This window comes from Oxyura jamaicensis, chromosome 8 (genome assembly GCF_011077185.1).
Source record: "Oxyura jamaicensis isolate SHBP4307 breed ruddy duck chromosome 8, BPBGC_Ojam_1.0, whole genome shotgun sequence".
In the NCBI taxonomy this organism is placed as follows: Eukaryota; Metazoa; Chordata; class Aves; order Anseriformes; family Anatidae; genus Oxyura; species Oxyura jamaicensis.
Window position 1 is genome coordinate 17,383,987 of NC_048900.1, and position 6,770 is coordinate 17,390,756.

Below are 6,770 nucleotides of genomic sequence, written 5' to 3' on the forward strand. Positions count from 1 at the left end.
GAAGGGAAGGGAAGGGAAGGGAAGGGAAGGGAAGGGAAGGGAAGGGAGGGGAAGGGAGGGGAAGGGAAGGGAAGGGAAAGGGAAAGGGAAAGGGAAAGGGAAAGGGAAAGGGAAGGGAAGCTCCAGTTGGGTGGAGCTTCAAGTGTACAGGGCAGAAAAGAGGAGTATTTCCCCAACTACAAATCCTATAAACCAGAAAATTGTAGTTTGATGCATTTAGACTTTTTGAGAAGTTTAATCCACTAACTACTTGTGACAAAAAAGTGAACAAGCATCAAAGCATCTACTGTCTTCAGCCTGATATTTTGCTGAAATCACTTCGTTCCTTCTGAAGATCGCTGTCCTTTTCTAGGGTCTTGTCCTGTAAGAGGGAAGGTAGTCAATGGCAATGTTTTGTCAACTTTGTGGGTATGTAGAAAAACTTGTGTTTCCTGGGGGGGTGTGGTCCTCTTTGTAGGAAGTAATCATAGTATCTCTCTCCTAGTGGCAATTATACCTGGCTTAGGCTACCTTAATAAAACATTCCTTCACATACTGAAGAAGAAAGAGTTTATTAGAATATGACTCCTTTCTAACTGATGTATTTCAGAATATGCTACCTCCTGTTTTCATCCTATGTACTGACTTCCTGTTATTTTATATTAGGGCATATTTATGCTGTAGTGTAATATTTTCTCTGTAGTAAACAGAACGGGATATAGCAAATAGTTCTGCTTGTTTTTCTGCTTGCAGATTACACAGAGATATCTAAGAATTTTCTCCGTGTTCAAAATTGCCGCAGAGTGATTTGTAGAGTTACCATAGAAACAATGGGACTATTTTGTTACAGAGTAAAATACCTCAAGTGAAATTGGTTTTCCCCTTGTAAATCTCTCCTACATCCATGGTACCAACACGTTATCAACAATTAAGCAAAGTATATTGCTTAAGTATGCTTCTATTTTACTACATTTCAGTGTCTGGTTATATTACCCTTTAGCTCTTTGTAGAAACTTCACATTTTCAATTGTGAAAAAATAGAAGCAGGAGCATTTTCTACTTGGCATTATTAATAAGTCTGAAGTATTTATAAATGGCCAGTAACACATTAGTTAGTTGAAAAAAATTATGATATTTGTGTAAGAAACAGAAATTGTGAAGTGATATATAATAAGGATTGATTCCTCAGCATTACCAAAATAGTAGGTAAGATGAGCTGACTTGAACAATGTGCAAGCTGATATAGTTAAATGCAAACTAATATTTCTAGGAAAGAAATACATTGATCAGATATCTGGTGGAGGACTATAATCTGAAAAGTAGCACTATATAAAAGCATTTAAGAGCACACAGAAATGCAGTCTTTAGGTGTAAAAATGTGGGGATCACACGACAGCAGCAGGAATTCTGTTGGTGACGCAGCATGTCTTGGTCTGGTATATGTGCTAAAGATGCAAACTGGAAGCAGTTAAACAGACCTGAATGGTTAACTTGGATCTAGAAACCCTCCTTACAGAAGAGACTTAAAAAACGTAGTTATCTTTCGTCCATCAGTGAATCACAGAAGAGCTAATTAACCTGGAATTACATCAGTAAAGAGAATAATTGTCATCATAGTAATCTTCAGTTAGCAGATGAACCTTTTAAAAGATGTAGCGCTTGAAAGCTGAGACGAGATATGCTTGGATTAAAAACCACTTGTGAAGTATTGCTTGTCACCTGAAGTCTTTAAATTGAGAAGGTGGATTTTCTCCAAAGGAAGTGTTCTAGCTCCTGCAGAAATTACGCAGAAATCCCTTGAGTTAATTCTATCACCCGTAGTGTGCAAAAGGTCAGACAGGAGAATCAGTGCTTTCTTCTGGCCTAAAACCCTGTGATGCTATGAAACATCAGGACAGAGAAAAAAAATATATATCTAAAATTTTAATAAAAATTTTAGAACATCTGCCATAATATTCACATAGTACCTGATTAGAGACTGCAATGAATGGATTTTTAAACAAATCAGGCTAAAAGACATTTTTAGCTAGATTACATTTTTTTTTTCCCTTTTGTGTTTTTATTGCCCAATTTTGGAGAATATTCACTCAAATAAATGCTCAAAATATTAATTCAATCTAGCAACTATCAACTCTTTTAAGGATGCTCAGCCCCTTTATTGTGATACAATTCTGTTTCTTGATCAGTTTATGAAATCTTTTAACACTGATATTTCCATGTTGGGTGTTCACCTCAGGATAACTTTCTGGAAGGTGTATTTCTATATTTGGTAGTAATTGTAAACAAGGTGGCTGTCAAAAGCAAAATGACTAAGGCTAGTAAAAACAACTAGTAATGCAAGGAGAAGCAGTTCCAAACTATTAGATTGGCGGTATAATTTGGAGATGCATCAGGAGATATTCTTCTCTTTTAGATTATAAACTCTCTGTGGCAGAACTTTTTTCTTATGTGTTGGTAAAATATGAACATGTTTTTGGGCGTTTATAAGTGCTAATCACAAAATAACAAAGGTAATGAACATTGTAAGACATTTAGCTGGCAACATGTAATAAACCGTGTCAGATAAACTCTTTTTTTTTTTTTTTCTTTTTCCAGTATGCATATGTAGCTCCTATTAATGAAACTCAAGCTGCACGTAATTACTAGTAACAGAAAATCACTGGCGTTTACCTCCCACATTCAGAGCCACACCTTGCCCTCCAGGAAATCCTGAGAGCTTCCCAAGAACTATCCCTAGCTCTGGCCTAGATTTCAGCCTGTTTTATAGCATTTTACAACAGAAACTTGTCGGATCCAATCCTATCTGATGCACAGGATTTGGTAGAATGAAGAAATGAAACTCATCATGAAATCTGGTCTTAAGTTAGACCTTGTATGACAATTGCTCTGTTGCTTAGTCTATGTGGTTCAGCAAGTTTGGTGCTCTACCTGACACAGACTGATGTGGAGGACCATCGCTATTCAGACTGGAGACAGTGGACAGAATCAAAACCACCATTTCAGTAAAGGTTACTGTACAAGATGACAATGATGAATTAGCTAAGATAATATTTTCCTTTGTCTATAATTCCAATTCATTGTATTTTCATCCTGCTTGGGAAAATCAAATGGCTGTACTTATATTTCTTGAGTGTGATTAGTAATGAAAGAGAAGATACAACATGGTTATCTTTGATAGAAAGCTAGGCTTAATGCTAGAATAAGATCAGTTTTAAATGCACCTGAAAAGTAATGACAGCATTCAGTCTGATACCAGGATTGTAACCCTCGGATGACAACACCTCTGAATTGACCTCTGCAATTCAACTTCAAATGTCAATGCACACTACTAGTGCCAGTATGGAACTCAAGAGTCCCATTCTGCTCTTCTTCACAAATACTTCATGAATAACCTCCTTTGTGCCTTATTCTTCTACAAAATTAATGTGAAAGCATTTTTGCCTTACTGGGATAAATAAGCGTAACATATTCTAGAAAGAAGGACAAGGGCCCAGCAAATCTTGCACAGAGTGCTCTCCTGGGGAGCAGTCACTGAAAAGGAGTTGGAGTCTGTAATGGACCACAGCAGCTATTTCTCCGATACAGCGACTAAAACAAAAAATCTATCTCCTGATTGCCCAAGCAAGAAAATATTGAGAAACAGGGGGGAGGTTTATACTTCCTTCCTCTGTATCTGGCACTGATGAAAAGCACATGGGAATGTTGTATGTGGGTTTTGTGTTCTAAACTTGAAAAGAGAAATGAAAATAAAGGATTTCATAGGACAGACATGAAATATGATTAAAGGATTAGGACACTCTCCTTCTAATGCGGGGCTCAAGGATTTCCACCTATTTATCCCATCAAAGAGAAAGCAAATGAGGGCCCTTCACGTATCTTTCTATGCATTTAAAAATACATGGCTTTGCTTTAGGAGACAAAGATCCAAGAGCTGCAATCTTAATATATAATTAACCATAACTGGCCATTGAGAGGGTTACCCAGCATTATGGTAACCTTTTTGTTAATATTTATATCAAGACGTGATGTTTCCTCCTTAAAGTGATACATTGAGGAACTAGTTTGGGACAATCTGCTCTCCATTATACAAGAAATCAGACTAGAAGATCACAGAAGTCACTTCAGGCTTTTTAATCTATTTAAATAGTTTATATAAACTTAGTTTAATTGGTCCTTTTGATTGTTAATAAAAATATTTTTAATGTTTCATGTCTGACTGCAGCCTCACTTAATCTCAATTATTTCTTACTGTATGTGGGTGGTGGGACTTTGTCATCCTACCAGCACCTCCACCTTCATCCCTAAGGCTTGTATCATTATGCTGTTACACAATCTGCAGGGTTGATACTGTTGATATGATGCCAACCACAGTCATTGGAAGATGGAGTGATGGTGTCGCTGGAAGTCCCAGCAAAGCTGCTCTTGATCCTGCACACGAGTTGTTTATCAAGCCCAAGTTCTGTTCCATTTTTTTAAAACTTAACTAGAATAAAGTGCTCAGGTGACTGTAATCTCTTCACAGATCTCTGTTGAGGATTTCTAGCACTTCATTATCTTGGATTTTTTTACAGCCTGCACTTTTATCCAGGTTGAGGCTGATATTTACAAATTTCTTCTTACTTGTTTGTTGAACTGTATTTTGCTTGGTAGTCCTGGGAACAGACTGCCACCCTGACAAGGATGAACGTCGCTGCATCCACCCGCTCTGCTGTTGTTTGTCTGTGCACCTGTCCAGCTTTGCGTGGAGAGGAGCTTATCCTTAACATCTCCTCATGAGGAAGCAGTCCATCTTGTCTCGGGAGCAATGATTTGCTTTCCTTTGGGCTCAAGATCTTTAATTTCATTATGCCTGCTGGCAGAGATGAAACATGATAATGCTGTTGTTTCAGGCAAGATGTTAATCTGGTACCCTCACCCACTAGTTGTTTCCCTAGGTATGATCCTGCCTTAGGAAGAGGCGGGCACTCCACTGCTCTGTACAGTTCAAAACTCTTTGAAAAGTGCTATCCCCTTCGTGTTTGCATGCATGAATTGTTCCCATCTTTCCAAAAGCAAGCTGCAGGAGACAACCCTCTACTTCTTTCAACCCTCATTACTTCTTTTATCCCACATTTTGGTGCCAGTTAATCTCCTGTTGCCTTCCTGAACCACCTGTCCTTTAAATACTGCTCACATTTCCAAGAATGTTTTAGCAATTGTGACATAAACGTCAATGCTACTGAACATCCCAGTGTGTTCTCAAACCAAGCTTCCACCCACAGGGATTTGGAAAAAACATTATAGTACTAGCAGGGGACTGCCTGGCAGAAACCAAACTACGTACTTAGAGTAAAAATCATTTCAGTAGGATTTAAGAAAGCTTTGCTACTAGGTAAAGCCTTTGCATGAAGCCAAGGTAATCCTGTGACTAATAATACATTAAATTTAGAGAATATGTTTCGGGGCTGAACTTGTTATAGTATACCAGAAGTGAACCCACAAAAGGAAGGAAATGAACAGTTTGAGTCTGTTAACAGTAAATACTTTTTATCCCTCCAGCCATGAACATACATTTTACTTGCACCACTACTACAGTATCCTAGACCAAATGTAAGAACCATAATACTTCAGGGAGTTAAACATAAAACTCCAGGATGGAGTTAGATTATGGGAATGAGCTGGCTAATGCGCAATAAATAGTACCACGAGACTATACCCTTAATAAAAATAAAAAAAAAAAAAAAAAAAAGACTATACACTTAATAAAAAGGATTAAAATCCAGCAAAACTCCCCTATCCATTATCTGAGTATGCTGAAGATCTTGCACACTTAAATGAAAGACTGTCCAGTGAGTGATTAGAGACAATTGTAATGGATAGCCATACACAGGGCAAATCAAAATTGCACAGGCAAGTGTAGTTCCTATATTTCCTCACTTTTTAATACTTTATTTTACAATATTAGATCTTTTCAGTTGTACCTTTCTTTTTATAAGTGGCACATTCATATATCCATATACACAACTTACTAGAATACTCCTCAGTGTCAAGCCATCTGAGACGTTATGATATCAGCGTTTGGAGTAGAAGGAATCCAGGGATCTGTTCTGATACACGTGCTTTCCTTTCAGTCCACAAGTTGTTTTTTATAAGCCTATGGAAGAAAAAAAAAAACACACATGGAACTGAAGTTAAGATGGAGTAAACTGGGATGTCTAATAGACGCAATGGAGGTAAATGGCTGAGCTGCATAGAAAGCTAATTATCTGGCAGAGTTTGGGGCATCTGCAGGGACAGCTTCCTTCTGGGAATATTCCAAACAGAAAATTCAAAACATGCTGAGATACAAAACTGTATCAGTAATCAAAGAAACACCATGTGTTGTTTTTTTTTTTAAGAACAAAACCATGAGTTGTAATTGAGAGCATCAACAACAAGTGTCTAAGCGCAAAATAGGTTAATAGCTTATACATTTATTATCACTTTGACTACATTAGGTCCAGTTTTCAAGGCTGTTGAGCATTTGCCAATTATATAATTTTCAATTGTAATTATGAAAGATCACTTTCAGAAAGCTGACTTTAATTTTTGAAGTCCAATCCAAAAAGATACTGGAAAATGAGGACTCACCCTTCTGATTGTCCTTTAACAGTTTCTTCTGATGGAGTGATGCTGGTAACGTAAGAGCTTTGCTAGATAGCTTTTGAAAACTGGTCTCTCGAGCTTAGAAAATCTGTGTGAAGAAAGCAATAGTTATCATTCAAACTTGACGCCAGACTCTAATTATTACTTTAAATGAACAGCATCAACAG